This window comes from Psammomys obesus, unplaced genomic scaffold, assembly GCF_907164565.1.
Source record: "Psammomys obesus unplaced genomic scaffold, mPsaObe1.curated_primary_1811, whole genome shotgun sequence".
In the NCBI taxonomy this organism is placed as follows: Eukaryota; Metazoa; Chordata; class Mammalia; order Rodentia; family Muridae; genus Psammomys; species Psammomys obesus.
This window is the reverse complement of record NW_026585504.1, coordinates 33,547,414-33,571,443: the sequence shown is the minus strand read 5'-3', so window position 1 is coordinate 33,571,443 and position 24,030 is coordinate 33,547,414.

Genomic DNA, 24,030 nt, shown 5'->3' with positions numbered 1-24,030 from the left:
GTACCCCATTTTTAATCGGATTACTCAGTCTGTTGGTGTTTCACTTCTTGAGTTCTTTATATATTCTGGATATTAACCCTCTGTCAGACAAAGCGTTGGTAAAGATCCTTTCCCAGTGTATAGGCTGTTATTTTGTTCTAATGACAGTGTCCTTTGCTTTACAAAAGTTTTTCAATTTCATGAGGTCCCATTTATTGATTGCTGATCTTGGAGCCTGTGCTGTTGGTGTTCTATTCAGGAAGTTGTCTCCTCTGCCAATAAGTTCAAGGCTCTTCCCCACTTTTTTCTTCTCACAGGTTTAGTGTGTCTGGCTTTAGTTTGAGGTCTTTAATCCACTTGGACTTTAGTTTTGTGTGGGTTGAGAAATATGGATCTATTTGCATTTTTCTACATGTAGACATCCAGTTAGACCAGTACCATTTGTTGCAGATGCCAATTTTTCCCACTTTATGGTTTGGGATTCTTTGTCAGAAACTGTGGTACATTTACACAATGGAATACCACTCAGCAATTAAAAACAAGGATATCATGAAATTCATAGGTAAATGGATGGACCTAGAAAATATCATTCTGACTGAGGTATCCCAGAAACAGAAAGACACACACGGTATATACTCACTTGTAAGTAGATAATAGCCATACACTATAGGATAAACATACTAAAATCTATAGTCCTAAAGAAGCTAAACAACAAGGGGAACACTAGGGAAGATGCTTAATTATCATTCAGAGCAAACTGGATAGATATCGGAAATTCAAGAAGACAAGGAATAGGACAGGAGCGTTCCACCGAGGATCTCTGAGTAACTCTACCCTGCATCGTATTGAAGCAGATGCTGAGACTCATAGCCAAACTTTGGCAAAGAGCAGGGACTCTTATGAAAAGAAAGAGAGAGACCTAGAGGGGACAAGAGCTCTACAAGGAGATCAACAAAGCCAAAAATGTCTGTGCCCAGGGGTGCCTGTGGAGACCTCTGCTCCAACCAAGGACCATGCATGGAAAGGGCTTAAACATCCCGCTCAGATGTAGCCCATAGGCAGCTCAGTCTCCAAGTGTGTCTCCTAGTAAGCAGAGCAGGTGCTGTCTCTGACATGATCTCAGTGGCCAGCTCTTTGGTCACCAACTCCTGGGAGGTGCAGCCTTGTCAGGCCACTGAAAAAAGATGATGCAGTGAGTCCTAATGAGACCTGATAGGCTAGGATCAAATATTAGGGAAGGAGGACTTCCTCTATCAGTGGACATGGGAAAATGCTTAGGAGGAGAAGAGGAAAGAAGAGTGGGACTGGGAAGAGCCAAGGGAGGAGACTACACCCAGCATACAAAGTGACTAAATTGTAAAAAATAATAAATTAATAGAAATTTTAAAAGAAGTAGAAGTAGAATAGATAGAAAAAGTGGTTGAAGAGAGAGAACAGAGTTGACGAATGAGAATGGAGAGAAATGAAGATATAAGTCAAACATATCTGGCTGGAGGACAGAGGGCTTGCAAAGAGAAGAGAAACCATGGGCTGAAACATCTCTGAGACTAACTGGAGACCTGTGAGAGGGTAGGCTCCTTGGAGGTTATGGGGGTGACTCTAGCTGAGACTCCTGGTAGCAGGTGTGAGAAAGACTAAAAACCACTCCTTAAATAGTCTGGACTTCTAGTGGAGTGAGGAAAACAATCTACCCACTAAAACTTCTACCCAAAATTTACCCTGCCTACAAAAAATACAGGGATAAAGACAGAGCAGGGATTGAGGGAATATCCAAACAATGCCTGGTCCAACCTGAGACCCACCCCATGGGAGAGAACCAACACCTGACACTATTAATTATACTCTGCTCTGCTTGCAGATAGGAGACAAGCATAGCTGTCCTATGAGAGGCTTCACCCAACAGCTGAGATTCATAGCCAAACATAGGGCTGAGTGCAAGGAGTCTTGTAGAAGAATTAGGTAGAATAGCAGAACCCAGAATCGATTGGAGCTCCACAAGAAGACCAACAGAGACAATTAACTTGGGCCCCTAAGGACTTATGGAGCACCAACCAAGGACCATGCATGAATGGAGCAGGAAGGAGATGAGGGTGGGAGGGTGGAATTGGGAGGGAAAGAGGGAGTGGAATACAGCAGGGATACAAAGTTAACAAACTGTAACTAATATTAAAAAAAATTAAAAAAAGAACATTGGCTAAGCAAACAAAGGACTTCAGTTTGTTCTGAGCACCTACATAGAAGCACACAACCATAACTACACACCCAAGTCATGACTTCAGTTCCTGAGTATCTGATGCCTTATTATGACCTCAGAGGGCACCAGGCATACATATGATGCATGTACTTACATGCAATCAAAACATCAACAGATAGATAGATAGATAGATAGATAGATAGATAGATAGATAGATAGAATTTTTTTAAAAAACTGCAAGTTTGGAGAAGACAGACACCCACGTTCAAGAAGCTTAAACAAAAGGATTTCTCTAATCCTAGGAGAATGCAAATTATTCTCAAACACGTAACCAATATTCTCTATGAGAGATCATATGTTAGATGATGAAGAAATTTCTTTTTTTTTTAAATCTTTTATTTTTTTTTATTAATTACACTTTATTCATTTTGTATCCTCCCATGAGCCCCTCCCTCCTCCCCTGCCGATCCCACCCTCCCTCCCCTTTCTGCATGTATGCCACTCCCCAAGTCCACTGATAGGGGAGGTCCTCCTCTCCTTCTTTCTGATCTTAGTCTATCAGTTCTCATCAAAAGTGGCTGCATTGTCCTCTACTGTGGCCTGGTAAGGCTGCTCCCCCCTCAGGGGGAAGTGATCAACGAGCAGGCCAATCAGATTATGTCAGAGGCAGTCCCTCTTCCCATTACTATGGAACCCACTTGGACACTGAACTGCCATGGGCTACACCTGTGCAGGGGTTCCAGGTCAACTCCACAAATAGTCCTTGGTTGGAGTATGAGTCTCTGGGAAGTTCCCTGTGTTCAAATTATCTTGTTCTGTTGCTCTGCTTGTGGAGTTCCCGTTCCCTCCAGCTCTTACTATTTCCCACTTCTTACATAAAATTCCATTCACTCTGCCCATCAGTTGGCCATCAGGCTCAGCATCTGCTTTGACAGTCTATACTGCAGAAGCTTTCAGAGGCCCTCTGTGGCAGGTTTCAAGGTTGTTTCCTGTTTTCTTCTGGCTTTCAGAGGCCCTCTGTAGCGGGTTCCGAGGTTGTTTCCTATTTTCGTTTTCTTCTGATGTACATCCTCTTTGCCTTTCAGGATGGGGATTGAACATTTTAGTTAGGGTCCTCTCTTTTGCTTAGTTTGTTTAGATGTACAGCTTTTAGTGGGTTTATTCTATATTGTATGTTTATATGAGTGAGTATATACCGTGAGTGTCTTTTTGCTTCTGGGTCAACTCACTCAGGATGATCCTTTCCAGGTCCCACCATTTACCTGCAAATTTCATGATTTCCTTATTTTTCATTGCTGAGTAATACTCCATTGTATAGATGTACCACAGTTTCTGCATCCATTCTTCAGTTGAGGGGCATCTGGGTTGTTTCCAGCTTCTGGCTATTACAAATAAAGCTGCTACAAACATGGTTGAACAAATGTCCTTGTTGTGTACTTGCGCCTCTTTTGGGTATATGCCTAGGAGTGGTATGGCTGGATCTTGAGGAAGCGCTATTCCTAGTTGTCTGAGAAAGCGCCAGATTGATTTCCAGAGTGGTTGTACCAGTTTACATTCCCACCAGCAGTGGAGAAGGGTTCCCCTTTCTCCACAACCTCTCCAGCATGTGTTGTCCCTTGAGATTTTCATCTTGGCCATTCTGATGGGTGTAAGGTGAAATCTCAGGGTTGTTTTGATTTGCATTTCCCTAATGGCTAATGAGGTTGAGCATTTCTTTAAGTGCTTCTCTGCCATTCGATATTCCTCTGCAGAGAATTCTCTCTTTAGCTCTGTTCCCCATTTTTTAAGTGGATTACTTGGTTTGTTGCTTTTCAGCTTGTTTAGTTCTTTATATATATTGGATATGAGTCCTCTGTCAGATAAAGGGTTGGTGATGATTCTTTCCCAATCTGTAGGCAGTCGCTTTGTTTTGATGACGGTGTTCTTTGCTTTACAGAAGCTTTTCAATTTAATGAGGTCCCATTTATTGATTGTTGCTCTTAGAGCCTGTGCTGTTGGTGTTCTGGTCAGGAAGTTTTCTCCTGTACCAATGAGTTCTAGGGTATTCCCCACTTTTTTTTCTAGCCGATTTAATGTGTCTGGTTTTATGTTGAGGTCTTTGATCCACTTGGACTTCAGTTTTGTGCAGGGTGATAAGTATGGATCTATTTGCATTTTTCTACATGTAGACATCCAGTTGGACCAGCACCATTTGTTAAAGATGCTATCTTTTTTCCTTTGTATGGTTTTGGCATCTTTGTCAAAAATCAGGTGTCCGTAAGTGTGTGGGTTTATTTCTGGGTCTTCTGTTCGATTCCATTGATCCACCATTCTGTTTCTATGCCAGTACCATGCAGTTTTTATAACTGTTGCTCTATAGTACAGCTTGAGATCAGGGATGGAGATACCTCCAGAAGATCTTTTATTGTAGAGGATTGTTTTAGCAATTCTCGGTTTCTTGTTATTCCATACGAAGTTGAGAATTTTTCTTACCAGGTCTGTAAAGAATTGTGTTGGCAATTTGATGGGAATTGCATTAAATCTGTAGATTGCTTTTGGTAAGATGGCCATTTTTACTATGTTAATCCTGCCAAGCCATGAGCATGGGAGATCTTTCCATCTTCTCATATCTTCCTCTAATTCTTTCTTCAGGGACTTGAAATTGTTTTCATACAAGTCTTTGACTTGCTTGGTTAGGGTTACACCAAGGTACTTTATGTCATTTGTGGCTATTGTGAATGGTGTTGTTTCAATAATTTCTTTCTCAGCCCTTTTGTCTTTTGTATACAGGAGTGCTACTGATTTTTTTGAGTTAATTTTGTATCCAGCCACTTTGCTGAAGGTGTTTATCAGCTGAAGGAGCTCCCTGGTAGAGTTTTTGGGGTCACTAATATATACTATCATATCATCTGCAAATAATGATAATTTGATTTCTTCCTTTCCCATCTGTATCCCCTTGATCTCCTTCAACTGTCTTATTGCTCTAGCAAGGGCTTCCAGAACTAGGTAGAAGAGATATGGAGAGAGTGGGCAACCTTGTCTTGTCCCTGATTTCAGTGGGATTGCTTTAAGTTTCTCTCCATTTAGTTTGATTTTGGCTATAGGCTTGCTGTATATCGCCTTTACTATGTTTAGATATGTGCCTTGTATCCCTGATCTCTCCAGTACTTTAAACATGAATGGGTGTTGGATTTTGTCAAATGCTTTTTCAGCATCTAGGGAGATTATCATGTGGTTTTTTTCTTTCAGTTTGTTAATATGGTGGATCACATTGATGGATTTCCATATATTGAACCACCCCTGCATACCTGGGATGAAGCCTACTTGGTCATAATGGATAATATCTTTGATGTGTTCTTGGATCCGGTTTGCAAGTATTTTGTTAAGTATTTTTGCATCAATGTTCATAAGGGAGATTGGCCTGAAATTCTCTTTCTTTGTTGAGTCTTTGTGAGGTTTAGGTACCAAGGTGATTGTGGCTTCATAGAATGAGTTTGGTAATGTTCTTTCTGTTTCTATTTTGTGGAATAGTTTGAAGAGAATTGGAGTTAGCTCTTCTTTGAAGGTCTGGTAGAATTCTGCGCTGAAGCCATCTGGTCCTGGGCTTTTTTTGGATGGGAGACTTTTGATGACTGCTTCTATTTCTTTGGGGGATATAGGACTATTTAGTTGATTTACCTGGTCCTGATTCAGCTTTGGTGAGTCAAATAGATCAAGAAAATTGTCCATTTCATTTAGATTTTCAAATTTTGTGGCATATAGACTTTTGAAGTAAGTCCTAATGATTGTTTGGATTTCCTCAGTGTCTGTAGTTATGTCCCCCCTTTCATTTCTGATTTTGTTGATTTGGGTGGTGTCTCTCTGCCTTTTAGTTAGCTTGGCTAAGGGTTTGTCGATCTTGTTGATTTTCTCAAAGAACCAGCTCTTGGTTTCATTGATTCTTTGAATTGTTTTATTTGTTTCTAATTGATTGATTTCAGCCCTGAGTTTGATTATTTCCAGCCGTCTACTCCTTTTTGGTGTGTCTGCTTCTTCTTTTTCTAGGGTTTTTAAGTGGGCCATTAAGTTGCTTGAATGAGCTGTCTCGAATTTCTTCTTGAAGGCACTTAGTGCTATGAACTTTCCTCTTAGCACTGCTTTCATTGTGTCCCACAAGTTAGGGTATGTTGTGTCTTCATTTTCATTGAGTTCTAGAAAGGCTTTAATTTCTTTCTTTATTTCTTCCCTGACTCAGCTGTCATTTAGTAACAAGTTGTTCAGTTTCCATGAGTGTGTAGGCTTTTTGCTATTTCTGTTGTTGTTGAAGTCCATCTTTATTCCATGGTGATCAGACAGGATACAAGGGATTATTTCAGTCTTCTTGTATCTGTGAGGCTTGCTTTGTGACCAACTATATGGTCTATTTTGGAGAAGGTTCCATGAGGTGCTGAGAAGAAGGTAAATTCTTTTGTGTTTGGGTGTAAAGTTCTGTAGATGTCTGTGAGGTCCATTTGATTCATGACCTCTGTCAGAGATATTGTTTCTTTGTTTAATTTCTGTTTTGTTGACCTGTCCTTTGTTGAGAGTGGGGTGTTGAAGTCTCCCACTATTAATGTGTGGGGATCTATATGTGGTTTAAATTTTATCAATGTTTCTTTTACAAATGTGGGTGCTCTTGTATTTGGGGCATAGATGTTCAGGATTGTGATGTCTTCCTGGTGGAATTTTCCCTTGATGAGTATGAAGTGTCCTTCCTCATCTCTTTTTATTAATTTTGGTTGAAAGTCTATTTTATCAGATATTAGAATGGCTACTCCTGCTTGTTTCTTGGGTCCATTTGCTTGGAAAGTCATCTTCCAACCTTTTACCCTCAGGTAATATCTGTCTTTGTGTCTTAGGTGTGTTTCTTGTATGCAACAGATTGCTGGATTTTGTTTACGTATCCATTCTGTTAATCTGTGTCTTTTTACTGGAGAGTTGAGTCCATTGATGTTGAGAGAGATTAATGACCAGTGGCTGTTAGATCCTTTGATTTTGATGTTGGCTGTGTTCATAAGTTTGTGTGCTTGGTTGCTTTTTGTTTTGCTGTAGTAAGGTTAATTATTTCCTGTGTTTTCTTGACAGAAGCTAATTTTCTTGGGTTGTCTTTTCCCTTCCAGTGTCTTCTGTAATGCTGGATTTGTGTGTAGGTATTGTTGAAATTTGTTTTTGTCATTGAATATCTTGTTTTCTCCGTCTATGAGGACTGAGAGTTTTGCAGGGTATAGTAGCCTGGGTTGACATCTGTGTTCTCTTAGGGTCTGCATGATATCTGTCCAGGCCCTTCTGGCTTTCATAGTTTCTGTTGAAAAGTCAGGTGTGATTCTAATGGGTTTGCCATTATATGTTACTTGGCCTTTTTCCCTTGCAGCTTTTAGTATTTTTTCTTTGTTCTGTATACTTCCTGTTTTGATTATTATGTGGCGGGAGGATTTTCTTTTCTGGTCAAATTTGTTGGGTGTTCTGTAGGCCTCATGTATCCTTATTGGCTTCTCCTTTAACTTGGGGAAATTTTCTTCAATGATTTTGTTGAAAATATTTTCTGGGCCTTGGAGAAGGGAGTCTTCTGTTTCCTCTATTCCTATTATTCTTAGGTTTTGTCTTTTCATATTGTCTTGGATTTCTTGGACGGTCTATGTCAGGAATTTTTTGGATTTAACATTTTCTTTGACAGATACATCGATTTCTTCCATTGTATCTTCTACACCTGAGATTCTTTCTTCCATTTCTTGTATTCTGTTGGTTATGCTTACCTCTGTAGTTCCTGTTTTCTTCCCTAAATTCTTCCTATCCATTATTTCCTCCATTTGTGTTTTCTTTAATTTTTCTAGTTCTATCTTCAGGTCTTGAGTTGTTTTGTTTACTTCCTTCACCTGTCTGCTTGTATTTTCCTCTTTTTCTTTTAGTTCCTTCAACTCTGTCTCTTTGATTTCTTTCAGTGATTTAATTATTTCTTCTCTGAAGGCCACAAGCTGTTTGGCTGCATTTTCCCGTATTTCTTCACGGATGGCCCTAATTTGCTTGTCTTTATCTTCCTCCATTTCTTTACGGATAGCCATGATCTGTTTGGTTTTATCTTCCTCTAATTCTTTATGTATTTTATCTGTTTCCTCTATTATTCTCTTCATCAACATAGATGTAAGGTCATCTTCTTGATTTTCTATTATGCTGCGTTGTTCAGGGCTGTTCGCCCCTGGATGGCTGGGTTCTGGAGATGTCATATTGCTCTGTCTTTTGTTGGTTGAGCCTTTACGCTGACCTCTACCCATTGGGCTGATTTAGGTGTTGGCTGTTAGTTTCTGTGCTTCCTGGAGTCCTGAGGTAGGGAGTATCCCCTTGGCCGGAAGATGATTTTTCCTGAAGGAGTCCTTCTCTGCTTTTTGGTTATGGTCACTGTATGGCCAGTGTTTCTCCGGAGATGCCACTGCTCACCTCAGGTTTATAGCCCTGAGTAGTAGCTGTGGTCTATGTTAGGCAGGGGGGGGATCTCCTCTTACCCATAAAATTTCTCAAGACAGCTGCCCCACTGCTGGGTTTCTTGTTATAAATTTAGTGTGCTGCTGCTCACTAAATTTCCATGTACAGTCCTCTTGAAGAAACTGCTGATTCCCTAGCTATGGGGTTTTCTCCCAACAGGGAGAAACTCAGTCTGTTATCCTGGGGCACACAGTTCTGTCTGAGAAAGTGGGAGGTGCACTCAGCAAGTCTCTAGGCCAAAGGCTGATTGCTCTGCTCTGGACCTGGAGAATGTGCACCTAGGTTGAGTTGGCGCCTGGGGGCACTGTTATGGTCTGGAGGCTGGGTGCCTCACTCTGGACCAGAAGCTGTGTGTCTCTGTCTGGGATGGCGGCTGTAGGCACCACTCTGGTCCAGACGCTGTGGGTGCAGCCCCCCTGAAGGATCAGGGATTCCTACAGTTTTGGCAATCCAGCCAGGGACAACTGGCCGATCCCTGGCACAGTATCTGAGGGCTGCTGTAATGGCTCTTCGGCTCCTGCAGGTCCGAGGATGCAGCTGTGTGTGTGTCCCAGTGCCCCAGGGGAACGCAACAATGGCGGCAGAGCACAGTGCTTCTGCCTGCACTAGAGTCTGCGTGAGTCCAGGAAGTGTTTTGGTGCTGGGTGTCCTAAGCGTTAGAGCTGCTGACCCCCTCCGCTGGGGGTTTCCTCCTGCCAGAGACACGCAGTCTGGTGCCCTGTTGCCCTGGTGCCCACAGTTCTATCTGAGGCGGCGAATCACGCGGTCCGGCAGGGCTCTGTGCAGGCAGGCGCCTTTGTCCCTCCCGGCTCTGGGTCCGGGCTGGCTCCTGGGGCACCTGCGGAACCCGAGTCTTTTCCAGGGGATGTCTGGGTAACCTGGGGTCGGTCCTAATTGTTTCCTGCTCCGTGGGGTTATCTCTCGACTGGGAAATCCAGTCTATGGTGTTGTGGGCCCACAGTTCAGTCTGGGACCGTGACCAGATCGCGCTGGCGGGTAGCTCTGGGCTGGCGACCAAGCGCCTGGCGGAACGGGGATCTCTTCCGCAGTTTAGCCGGGTGAGTTAAAGCTGATCGAATCCCCCACCGTGGGGTATCCTCTCACCTGAGAAACACAACCACTTGTGTTTTATGGCCGCGAGTTCTGATTGCTGGTCACTGTGCCAATCCTGCTGTGCTGCTCCTCAGAATGAGAGTCCTCCCGGCGCCGCCATCTTGTCCCGCCCTCCAAGAAATTTCTTACAAGTGAATATTAATAAAGACAAACTAAATATTTTAGTGAACCACAATAAAATGAACCTGTAAATCACCAGCCAAAGAAAAACTAGAAAATCCCAAAATTTGCGGAAATTAAACAATATATTCTTAAACAATGGTTCTAGGGGGAAAATCAACAAAAAGAACCAAGCACAGAGTCTTCCTCCTTCACCACTTTGATGTTTGAATTGCAAAGTGGTGAAGGAGGAATGTTCTTAGATGATGCGTTCTGCAAAGTAATAGAGGAATTGACTTACCTTTGCTATTACACAAATATTGGTCTATCTCATCTCAAATGGAATGAGGTGGTTTATTCTGGAGCCACCTATGATTGACCATGGCTCAGGAAAACAGATGCAGGTTATCTACGGAAAGCTGTGTTCCAACGTGATAACAGCCTCCTGAAGTTCTTTTTTTAAATTTTTATTTAACTTTTATTAATTACACTTTATTCATTTTGTATTCCCCCCATAAGCCCCTCCCTCTCCCCTCCCGATTCCACCCTCCCTCCCCTTTCTGCATGCATGCCCCTCCCCAAGTCCACTGATAGGGGAGGTTTACCTCTCCTTCTTTCTGATCTTAGTCTATCAGTTCTCATCAGAAGTGGCTGCATTGTCATCTTCTGTGGCCTGGTAAGGCTGCTCCCCCCTCAGGGGGAGGTGATCCAAGAGCAGGCCAATGAAGTTCTTATAATAACAGAACAAAGAAGGTCATGAATCTAGGCATTTTTCAAATGCATTGCTGGGGACAACAGGTAGATTAGTGTTTTAGTTATGTTTCTATTGCTCTGATAAATGTTATGACCAAAAGCAACTTTATTTCAGTTTTCACCTCTTAGGTCACATTCCATCCCTGAGGAAAGCCTGAGAAGGAAGTCAAGGCTGGAACGTGGTGGTGGGAATTAGAACAGAGAACATGGGGGAGTGGTGCTTACTGCCTTGCTCCTGGTGATTTATTCATCCTGACATCATATACCACCCAGGACTACATTATGAATGGCCTTACTCACACTGGGCTAAGTTCTTCCATTTTATCATTAATAGAGAAGGAGCCTCACAGGTCGGCTACAGTCCAACCTGATGGAACCTTTTCTCAACTGAGGTTGTCTCTTCTCAGATGATCCTGATTGATGACAAGTTGACATAAAGAAAATAAAATATAAGTAGGACAGCCAGTTATAGAAAAATGGGTACTGCTGCAGAATAGAGCTGCTGTCTGGTAACATTTGGAACCTCAGAGTTGGAAGCTATGGATCAGTAGTACATTCCTAAGGACCTCCGAAATCAAGGATGCTAGTTTACACATAGAGGTGACAAATTAATGGGTATTTGTGTAGGAAGGTTAGAGGTGTATATAATTTAGCTTAATACCTGCAACATTCCAACACTCTACAATCACTGAAGTTCTAACCAAGCAATCATTTTTATGGGATGTTTATTGAAAATATGGTTTTCTAAGTTTTTTCAACCTGCAGTTCACAACTTCCAGTAGAATTGTATCAGTTGCTACCATCAATAAGTAAAAATGCTGTTAGAAGACAGCAATAGTGGATTCTGGGTTCACATGGAAAATATTGAATTTTTTTCGCAGGTTCAGCTTTTTTTTTTTTTTATTAATTACACTTTATTCATTTTGTATCACCCCTGTGTTTCTCTCCTTCCTCCCTTCCTCCACCCTCTGCACGCATGCCCCTCCCCAAGTTCACTGATAGGGGAGGTCTTCTTTTCCTTCCTTCTGATCCTAGTCCATTAGGCCTCATCAGGAGTGGCTGCATTGTCTTCCCACCAGCCCCCAAACTGCAGATGAGACTCCCAACATTGACAATGGCCAGAGCCTTTGCAAGCAAGCCAGGCCAGAATACTTCGAAGTCAACACCTACTGCTTTAATGAGGGCATTTATCTTATCTTCCATGACCCTGTCATCATTTCCTTGTGAAGAATGAGGGCAGAGTGGATGAGGGCGAGCTGGCACACTAAGGCCATGTTGTAGATTGTGGGCACTATGGTAGTCACCTCACTGTGAACCACAATAAAGTTTGGAGGTATTCACTCCAAACCGGCCTTAGCTCCCTCGGAAGGACAGAGCACCATGGCGGCAGCTGAGGGAAAAGCAAAAACATTGGATTTTAAGTACAAAATTTTTCATATGTATGTATAATGTGAATATACATATGTAATTAAATTCTAGGAAGTTGAGCAAACAGGCATTAGAAAATTCACTAGAACATGTACTAGGAGAATCATCAAGCAGAAATTTTCAGACTGTACTTTAATTCTGTGCTAGCAATGTGACTTAGTTCAGTGTTTCTGAACACCACTTTGGTGTTCTCATTCAAAAACATGAGAACACAAATATATTGAAATTTTAAAACAAAGCTAACCAGGGTACTTTTAATATACAATGTCTTGTAATATAAAGTGTGCATATGAGTGTGTGTGTGTGTCCAGGAGACTAAGAAAACTAACAGCATATAAATTGTTTTATGAATGTAGATGAGAACCTCTTAAAATGCATAGGACTGAAGTCAAGGATTTCTAAGAAGACATCACAAGAGAGAAATAAGAGCATGGCAGTTTTAAGAAACACTGTTATCCTTGGCTAAAGCTGTATTTGGTGTATGATCCCTTGAAGCTAATGACACTGAAGAAACAGTCAGGAGGAGGGCAAGCCAAAGAGCCCAAAATTATACCAGGGCAATAATGGGGGAGTTGAACTGAAGAGCTATTCTGGAAAAAAACTTTTCCAGAATGAAACTGCCAGAGTACTTCATGTTAAGATGTGGAGGAAAAAAACAAACAAACAAAAACAAAAAAACACAACCATCTGAATTTGAGTTTTGAAGGACTCTTAGAATAGGCAGGAAATTCTTATTCACACATTATTTCTTCACCTTGCTGTCCCAAATGCCTGAGAGCTTAACTAAGTGCCCACACAGTTAAGCGTGTGTTTGGATTAAAACTAGCTCATTTGAATGCTCTCCTTTGAAGCTTCATGAAAATGAACTAAGCCTCAAAACCGTGTTGCACTTCGCCATCCATGTTATGGCATCTGTGCGGTAGTTCTCCTACATCCTTCATGTGCTTTCAAATCTGGGCAAAGTGGACACGTAGTATAACCTGTGTCTTCAAAGATTTCTCAGTTATGCCTGTATTTGCACAAGCTTCACCAGTTGCTTCATGCCTTTTGCATTGTTTGTCCACTATATTATCCACAGTTCAAACGCTACTTTTCCTAAGAACCTACCCAAGTAGATCCCAACCATTCAGTCACAGTTACAAACAATTGTTTACTGAATTCTCAGTGGACTCTATAAGTTCTATTATCTCTGTTATACTAGATATTATATTGACATTACTATATATACTGCACCATGTAATAATATAGAAAATACATGAGTATAACAAATACAGCATAATTATGTTGATTATTTTTCATAGCATCATCCCCAAACATATCCAGGTAAATGTTAATAGATATCTTTTACTTAAATAAATGCTTTAGCTTAAAGTGCACGTCAAAGTGGTGAAGATCTATTCAATTTACTTTATGTTACATGAATACTTTCTTAGATTGGGAATAATTAACATTTAAATAATGCAATTTTCTCTTCATTGCTGTTTTAGTTAGAGTGGCAGCTTTCATGCCCAATATAAGCATCCTTTTGGAGGCGAAGTAATTCCTTTTTCAGAGAGACATTACAAAGGTAGACTTATCTAAAAAGATTTTCTGCAGCAATCCACAATTCTTTTCAAATTTTTATCACTAAGCAATTTCTTTTCTTGACATACCTACAGAGGACACTATAATATATCTCCTAGGCAACCAATCAATCATTTACAAACTCAGATAATTTATGTAAATCTGGGCTTTATCCTATCTATTAAAATCATAGGTTTAAATTACCCCACAGATCAGTATAAACTCACTGATAGTAGACAAGTTTTGATCACTTTAGTGATTTTACTTCCCTGATTGCCCTGACTTGAAATTCTTGTGGTTGAAGATCAATTTGTTTGGCAACTAAAAGACAGGCTAAAAATGCTACCACTATTTATTTATTTATTTATTTATTTATTTATTTATTTATTTATTTATTTTGGCATTAGTAAAAATGAAACTGTAAATCATCTTAAATATTTTAAAATGTGCTCAAGTTATCATTTGACATACACACTTCCCCATGAAACAGGTAGTCAGAGAATCAGAGATGGCTTGGAATCGAACACAGAGAACTTCATAGCCTATGTTAAGATCCTAGAGATTTACTTTTCATGAGACTGAAAAAAAATTAAACCAGAAATATCACTGAAACTCTTGAATTTGAGAAACCACTCTGAGAACATTTTAGAATGGACTCTATAGAAGTTACTAAGGACAAAAGAATAAAGATCTTGATAATTTGACTTTAACAGTGCACACACCAGATAATTGTGACTTCGACTACAGTGGCCATGAAAGAGAAGTCGGACTTTGGATCTTCCTTGGAGGTGGAGTAGACAGCTTAGGCTGATAAAAGGCATGCACAGTGCTGAGGAAATAGAAGGACCAAAGATGACTAGAGTATATTCAGCCTTGACAACTAGAAAGAGGACACTGTTAATGGGAATGTAAGAAATTCGGTAAGGATTATAGTTAGTTTTGTTGTGGTGTTGCTAGTGCCTATATTGTAGGCTGTGAGGAAAGGCTGAGGGATCAGAGATGTATCATTTGCCACTCATGACTCATAGCAAGTTTCAAATGCTAGTTAGTCTTCATGAGGAGTGACCAATTAAATGCAAAGCTTAGAGTCTGTTCTCTCTCTCTCTCTCTCTCTCTCTCTCTCTCTCTATATATATATATATATATATATACATATATATATACCATGTGCACAAATGTGTATGTGCGTTAACTATCAATATTTCTCTGTATCTATAGCTATGTATTGTCAGTTCACAAATAATATTCATTATCAGGAGTTTGAAAAACTGTAAGAATAAGTATATACAAAGAATAAGCTTATATGAGACCTGAGCCTTGGAATCACTGTACTAGTTACACTGATGATACGAAAATGGCAAACAAATCACAGGAGGACCACTCAATGAAATGGGAGGAAAATCAAAAGAGAGAGGCTCCTCACTAGTTGAAGACTGGCTACAATAGCTTTATGCCCAATAACACGCATTAGCTCCAAGTTTACATTCTTCTTTGTATCTCTTCCCACAGAATTAAAATCGCAACAAATCATTCTGGAGAACCCACCAGTCTTTACCTGAAATTCACCAGCCTTTGAAATAGTGCTCATGTTCTGTGAATTGTCTTCCAGACCTTCCAGACATCTGAATTTTTGTTGAGTTCTTCCCATGAAGACCGTGAAGGAGACTAGTAGTGCATAGAAATAGAAAAGATGCTTTGTTGAACTTTTGGAAGCAAGTGAGGAAGAAGCCACACTTTCAACAGGAAAATTAACTCACCACCCACAACAGAAGGCTATGACTGTGTCTGAAGTCTCAGGAAGATAAGCAGCAAGATGGGCATTGCGCCTCAGTGCCTGGCACATAACAGCTCATAAATACTTCTTAAATAAGTGAATGGGTATGGTGAATCTCTGCTGATTCTTATGATTAATTAAGGATCATCAAGCCCTATGAATATGAGATGTTATTTCTCTCACATCTGTCCTCTCTCCATCACACAGCTCTTATAGCCCAGATCATTACAGTGGCCTAATTGTTATCTGCCACACGTAGCTCATTGTGTACTGTTCCTACATCAACGTTGACATCACTACTCCCACTAAAAGGCCTCCAAGAATGATGAACAATCAGCTAAAGATGAATATCTCGTTTTCTAAACCCACCTCCCTCTGGTATATTTTAATGAACAGAAAATAATGGCCACTCTTGTGATGATACCAGGAAATATCCTGGAGTGCAGCAGATGGTCTTAGGTCCATGGAATTAGAATCCTGAACAAAATTTCCTGTGAAAACTTACCTGATATTCACAAAACATTGGCATTTCATCTCCTTGCTCAGAAACCAGAGTCCTTCTCTTGCAACATTAATGGAAGACTGCTCTGAATTTTTCTATGACAGATTAGCCTAGGCCAATCCATAACAAACTTATTCAGGAGTACGCGCATTACTATGTAATCACTTGATTCCACTGAGACTCTGCAGATTTTTTTTCTCTCTCAATTAAATAGCTCTCTTTATTTGGTCTCTGCAGTAGTCTTAGAGGACATGGATGCTAAAGACAGAGCATGCTGAAAGAGACAGCCTGCAAATCCACTTTACCAAATATCCTTGATTCAGTGACATAACTCGGTCACTTTTGTTGGTTGTGCTAGTAGGAAGCATTTTTAATGCCTCTTTTCTTCATCCATGAGTGATTAAATATTTTAATGAATGTGTTATTTGCTGTAATAAAGTTAGAGTCTGCTATTAAATTAATAGAGCAGTGTAAAGAAGGATCCCATAACGGCAATTTATCCGTGCTCAGCATTGCTTTAGTCCAAACCCAGGATTACTGGCCATTTGGATTCTCTGTTAGTTTGGAGGGAGTGCATAAATTTTATTTTGCTACAAATGATTAACAAATTAAAGTTAATCTGTATATATGTGTTTGCATGTTTGTAAATATTATGCCTTAGCATGGAGATTAAATCCAATGTGTCCTGGTGAGGAAAACATTGCTTCAGATTCGGCACTATTAGCTGAGGAAGCCTTAGTCAAGTTATAGAGACGCTGTCATGGTTTTTGCATCTATAAAGGGACATAGGAACAGTCTCCACAATGGGCTGTCCATACAAAGTTAATAAGCTATGTTATTTGAAACATTATGTGCATCACAGTTTGAGGCTTTATAAATAATAGCTATTATGAAGTGAGGGAGCTAGTCTTGCTTATTCCTACTCTGAAGAGCATTTGAAACCAAGGAACTAAGATGTTCTTGCAACAGCTGCAATCCTGTGGAAGCTGCAGAACTTCAGGAGCAGAACCTCAGCTGGCTTTCAGCTTACAACCTCCCTCTCAGTTAGGCGCACTCAGAATTGTCTTGAAGTGCAACTCTAACCAAATACTCACATCTTGGTATTTATCTCTTCTCCATTTGTCAACTGCATTCACACCTATTCCTTATTACTGACCTTCTTTTATCATTTTTATGATTTTTGAATTGCTAGACTCACATTCAATAAAAACTCTGAAAAAGATTTCAAGCATCAAGGTCTGCTAAATCCTGATATTTTCTTATAATGCTTAATTCCTTGGTAATAAAGTGTATGTGAAAATTTATAGATTCAAATATTCAAATCAGACTTAAGTTGATAAATACAGTCACTTGGGATTCTACTTTAAACATTTCTAATAAAAGGGCAACACAAATAATTAAAGAAGATCCATAGAATTGTGCTGTATCTTAAAAGTCCTCATTTCGTAAGCTTCTGTAATTGAGGAGGATAATCCAAATCAAACAGAAATTTTAGTTTTTAAGCCAATATTGACCTCAATATAAGAACTGAACTTAATTTAGGGGAAATTTTTCTGGTTTAAAATTTTTCAGTGTTCTTCCTATGGAAGAGTGGGAGGATAGAATGACCTGAGGGGACAGAAGCTCCACGTGAAGACCCATAGAACCACCAAAGCTCTAGCAGAGCTCCTTGGACCATGGGGTCCTGTAGAGACTGATGCATGGAAAGAATCTAGGCCTCCTGCTCCGATAACAGATCCTCTATTTTTCATGATCTGGACTTCTTACTGACCATCAGAATGAATCACATATCCCATTTAGTTTTCATTAAGTTGAGTGTGGGCAGATGTTGTCGCAACACATCTGTTCTAGGTTGTCCAGATATTGACTGTCCTGACTGACACTGAAAAGACTTTTGGGTATCTTTTAAAAATTCTTTGCAAGGTGTGTTTTGAGAGAGGAGAGTCATTGGAAATGATTTATGTTAGTTAGTTACTGATGTGTCCATGTGTACTCATTTTACTATCATCTGAATCAATATGCAAGTCTGCTTCACCCTAAATCCTCTGTATTTTATTTCGTATAAATTTATTACTCCTCACTCGGTGTTGTAAAGTTTAATGAAAGTCAGTTTCTCCATTTGATTTTTCTAGTTACTTGACACATAGCTTGTGAGCATTTACAATACTAACTGCTTAACAGAAACCGGTTCCCCTTTTTGACTCTCTCAAATTTTGGACTGCTAATCTTAGAAAAAAAATATTCTGCTATATACTGAAGAATGAATTGCTTACATTCACTGTCTTCAGATAACGCTAAATTGGGACTTCCTTATACTTTCTATTTAGTTCTGTTCATTGTTACTATCTCTTTGTTTGCTTGTTGGGTTGGCTGGCTGGTTAGTTGGTTGATTATATGTTAACCTCGGGGAAATATATCATGGCCACCAGTATATTTTTGTCATTCACTAAGCACAATAAGAGGTGAAGACATTACCGTGAGGTATAGTTACTTGCCCACTACTGCACATATACTCCAGCCCTTTCTCTATGTCACTGATTTGATTGAAATGGGAAGAGCCAATGTTCTCATTCTCTTGTAGCCCTGAAATATTATCTCAATAAACCATTTTTTCATAAATATCTTGTGTCAGGTATCATGTATAGTGATGAAATATTTATTAATATAATTATACACTTGATCTCAGCTAACAGGTTAAATAATGATGACTAATATACACTTAAACCATTATTAAACAAATATTCAAGATTTTTTTTAAAGACAAGGAATGAGGAAGAGAAGAAGACAGTATCTCAAAAACTAAGGGACTTATCTGAAAACATAGCCTAAGAAAGATTTCTTTTCAAGCATGTGTGATTGCTGTCATAATATCTCAATCAGTGGTCTTGTATTGAGCACTTACTTAAATTCCTTTATGGACCATTAGCCAAATACAACCTTCAGTCCATTATCACATTGGCAGAAGTGTACCACATTATATGACAACTTGTCCTTAGTATATTGAGAGAGGCTCTGTTACTTGGATATAAGTGAATTTCTCCTGTATTGCAAACAGAGAAATGAAATCTAATCTCTTTCCATGTTTTATTTTAGTCCATAACCACACTCATGAAGAGGGGCTTGTACATGTCAAAGTGCCCATTTGGAAGTACTAGGGAATTGTTGTATAGTATGCTGATACTAATGAAACAGGCTTTCATCCTTAGAAAAACTTCTTTCCTGACTGAGTTTACAAAAAAAATAAAAAAGTGAATGCAGTTTTTTTTTAATTTTTTTATTCACTTTGTATCCCCCCATAAGACCCTCCTTCCTCCCCTCCCGGTCCCACCCTCCCTTCCCCTTCTTCACGCATGTCCCTCCCCAGGTTCACTGATAGGAGAGGTCCTCCTCTTCTTCTTTTCTGATCTTAGTCTATCAGTTCTCATCAGAAGTGGATGCATTTTCATCTTCTGTGGCCTGATAAGGCTGATCCCCCCTCAGGGGGAGGTGATCAAAGAGCAGGCCAATCATATTATGTCAGAGGCAGTCTCTCTTCCCATTACTATGTAACCCTCTTGGACACTGAACTGCCATGGGCTACATCTGTGCAGAGGTTCTAGGTTATCTCCATGAATAGTCCTTGGTTGGAGTATGAGTCTCTGAGAAGTTCCCTGTGTTCAAGTTTTCTTGTTCTGTTGCTCTCCTTGTGAGTTCCTGTACTCTCCAGCTCTTGCTATTTCCCACTTCTTACATAAAATTCCATTCACTCTGCCCGACAGTTGGCCATCAGACTCAGCATCTGCTTTGATAGTCTGCAGGGCAGAGGCTTTCAGAGGCCCTCTGTGGCAGGTTCCTAGATTGTTTCCTGTTTTCTCCTTCTGATGTCCATCCTCTTTGCCTTTCAGGATGGGGATTGAGCGTTTTAGTCAGGGTAGATTGGGAAAGAATCTTCACCAACCCTTTATCTGACAGAGGACTAATATCCAGTATATATAAAGAACTAAAGAAGCTGAAAAGCAGCAAACCAAGTAATCCAATTAAAAAATGGGAAACAGAGCTAAACAGAGAACTCTCTGTAGAGGAATATCAAATGGCAGAGAAACACTTAAAGAAATGCTCAACCTCATTAGCCATTAAGGAAATGGAAATCAAAACAACCCTAAGATTTCAACTTACACCCATCAGAATGGCCAAGATGAAAAACTCAAGGGACAACACATGCTGGAGAGGTTGTGGAGAAAGGGGGACCCTTCTCCACTGCTGGTGGGAATGTAAACTTGTACAACCACTCTGGAAATCAATCTGGCGCTTTCTCAGACAACTAGGAATAGCGCTTCCTCAAGATCCAGCCATACCACTCCTAGGCATATATCCAAAAGAGGCTCAAGTACACAATAAGGACATTTGTTCAACCATGTTTGTAGCAGCTTTATTTGTAATAGCCAGAAGCTGGAAACAGCCCAGATGCCCCTCAACTGAAGAATGGATGCAGAAATTGTGGTACATCTATACAATGGAGTATTTCTCAGCAATGAAAAATAAGGAAATCATGAAATTTACAGGTAAATGGTGGGACCTGGAAAGGATCATCCTGAGTGAGTTTTCCCAGAAGCAAAAAGACACACACGGTATATACTCACTCATATAGACATACAACAAAGAGAATGAATGCAGTTTTTAAATCATTATAATTAAGGTATTTTCTCACGTACTATTTATCTATTTGAGCAGGGGGGTAGCTATTTATTATCAAGAATAGGAATGCTTTTCTTAATGGAAACATACACTGATTCCCTGAGTAGAGTGCACTGGGCTCTTAGAATGACACTGCTGTCCAAGTGGCTGATTCCTCACTCCAGAAAAGAGGCTGAAGATCACAGACTCTTTAACTCAGAGCAATCGGTGAGGTGCAACTCCAACACTTCCTTTTTATTGAAATGGTAATATGAATTTAGAACTAGCCTCTTAAAAATGTGCATTTACAAGATTCCTTCCAGACAATAATTAAAAAAAAAAACAGAAAACAAATGACAATTTGTTTTTACTTATGAAGTTAGGTAGTGAACATCACAACACTCATCTGCACTTGGGAACTTCTTTGTTAGATCACTAGAATGGATTCTTATTTCCCATACTTCAGCATCCAGGTAGCCATTCTTTGAAATACTTGTAATACTGTTGTTGAGCACTCCAGGCTAATTAACAAATAAAGGAATCTTATGGAAGTTTTCATTCTCTTCCCCAGGACTGTAGATATCAAATATCTGGTCAGTGTAGGATCATCAACATCAGTTTGGCTTTTCTCCATGGATATCAACTTTAAACGTCATCTCAGCTCATAGATCTGCTACAAATGGTGTCATAAACACCTACATTTCAGTTCAAGTCCAAACTTTGCCCTTGTCTACTTTATCTCTTATTGAAGTCATTGTTGAAACATTCCCAGTAAGTTTCCATTTAAGCATTTGTTTCCTGGATAAACAGACCCAGGGCAATATCTTATCTTCAGTCTTCTAAATTTTGATCTTTAAAAAAATGATAAATTTAGCATATTGATATGATAAATTATGGTACTAATATGACATCATATTGAAAATGCAGGAAAAAAATTACAGCACTGAAATTTAGCATTTTCAGTGGACAAGTGTCATGATTATTATTCTTCACTCCATCCTTGTGAAAGCTGTAAAATGTTACCATTATTGTTACTGTGTTTAAGGTGAAGACACAAAGGTTATGAAAATAACAGAAACTTTACACAAGCAATTAAGAAGCTGAGAATAAAATGGAGATCCATCATTTGCATACACTGTTAGGATCTTGATACTGCAAAACATTTCTTCCTGACACCTAGAGGTGAACTACTCATCTTCTGTAGGTGGTCAGATTAAGAACAGTGCAGTCAGAATGTGCCTTGTGTGAAGCAATACCAGGGGGTGAATGAGACTGATATGAGCTAACAGCAGGTCAGATCAACGTGCTCAGATTTCCTGCAGAAAGGTTCATAAAACAAACTAAGCAAAAGAGAGGACCCTAACTAAAATGTTCAATCCCCATCCTGAAAGGCAAAGAGGATGGACATCAGAAGAAAAAGAAAATAGGAAACAACCTCAGAACCTGCTACAGAGGGCCTCTGAAAGCCAGAAGAAAACAGGAAACAACCTTGGAACCTGCCACAGAGGGCTTCTGAAAGCCTCTGCAATATAGACTGTCAAAGCAGATGCTGAGCCTGATGGACAACTGATGGGCAGAGTGAATGGAATTTTATATAAGAAGTGGGAAATAGTAAGAGATGGAGGGGACAGGAACTCCACAAGGAGAGCAACAGAACAAGATAATTTGAACACAGGGAACTTCCCAGAGACTCATACTCCAACCAAAGACTATTCGTGGAGATAACCTAGAACCCCTGCACAGATGTAGCCCATGGCAGTTCAGTGTCCAAGTGGGTTACATAGTAATGGGAAGAGGGACTGCCTCTGACACAATCTGATTGGCCTGCTCTTTGATCACCTCCCCCTGAGGGGGGAGCAGCCTTACCAGGCCACAGTAGAAGACAATGCATCCACTTTTGATGAGAGCTGATAGACTAAGATCAGAAAGGAGAGGAGAACCTCCCCTATCAGTGGACTTGGGGAGTGGCATGCATGCAGAAAGGGGAGGGAGGGTGGGATCTGGAGGGGAGGAGGGAGGGGCTTATGGGGGGATACAAAATGAATAAAGTGTAATTAATAAAATATTAAAAAAACGATTCAGTAGAATATCTGAAGATCATGGTCGGAAAGAAAGAAAAGACATCTCACTGTAGCTATGGTCTCTGGAAGCATCTCTCTTCATGTAGACATTCTGGTTTCAACAATAACAGGAATGGAATTTCCAAAGAACTTGGATCCTTTTATATACTTAGTATTAATTTCTTAAAATGAGGCTGAGAATAAAAAGAGGGGAAATAGAAAACATGAAAGAAAAGACAAAGTAGTAAATAGAATAGAGAAGGAAACATAGGATGCTTCAAAGGGTAAGGAACATTACCACAAAAGTCATATTAACAATAATAATTTTTACTTTAATGTCAAGATAACTGGGATAAATAAATAAGATATACATGCATCTATATTTGTATGCTTATGGAATTTCATATAATAGCTTGTTTCTACTGATCTAGTAAAGGTCAATAGTAATGAAAATTGGTCCCTTTTGATTCTTTCTTTGCCTTTAATATTTTACAAGGAACTGTTAATTTTTTTTCAAAATTGTTCCTGGAACCTAATTTTTAAAACACAGGAGGATGGACAGAGAGTTCAGCAGGTTAGGGCACTTTATGCTGTTACAGAGGGTCTGGGTTTGATTCCCAGCACCCAAGATGAAGGAGTTTCATCACCCATTCCTGGCCATTGCAAGCACCCCATGTACAGAATGCATATCCATACATATATATAGAAATACTTCTGCATAAAAAGGAAATAAAAGCTAATTTAAAAAAATGTCCTCCACAAAAAAATATTTTTAAATAGATTTGAGCTAAAACAAGGCTACATGCTCAAAGTTACCTCACACCCAGAGAGAGACTGTCATCACCAAGGCAACAGAAAAGTGCTGTTGGAAGTATGAAGAAAGGATGCTCTTGCACACTATTGTTGAACATATGTGGTGCTACCAGCATTATAGAAAACTGCATAGAAGTTTCTTAGTATGCAGCTTTGTGAACATTTTCCCCAATACCCCCTTTTCAGCTAAAAAAAGTTTACATATATAAAATAAGTATAAAATCAAGTATTTGCTGAGAATAAATCATAAAGAATTCAACTTTGAAGCAATTATTTGGCTTTAGTTTGGATTCTTTGTTATGCACAAAATTTACCTGTTATTAAATACAGGAGGATATTGCATACTAATGAGATGGATGCGCTTGTTTACTTTTACATAAGAAATTAAATCTTGGTTAATGTTTGATACTGTGAACAGAGAATTTTCAGCATTTTACAGAGTTGATTGATATGTTGATTTTACAACTGTCAGTACTGAGAATATTGCTTCACGTAAGTACATATCACAAAATGACAAGTATTTAGTGCCATTTTAAAAATTGTTGGAAACCTGTCCTAACCCTAAGACAAAATTCATGGTGTGTGTGTGTGTGTGTGTGTGTGTGTGTGTGTGTGTGTGTGTGTG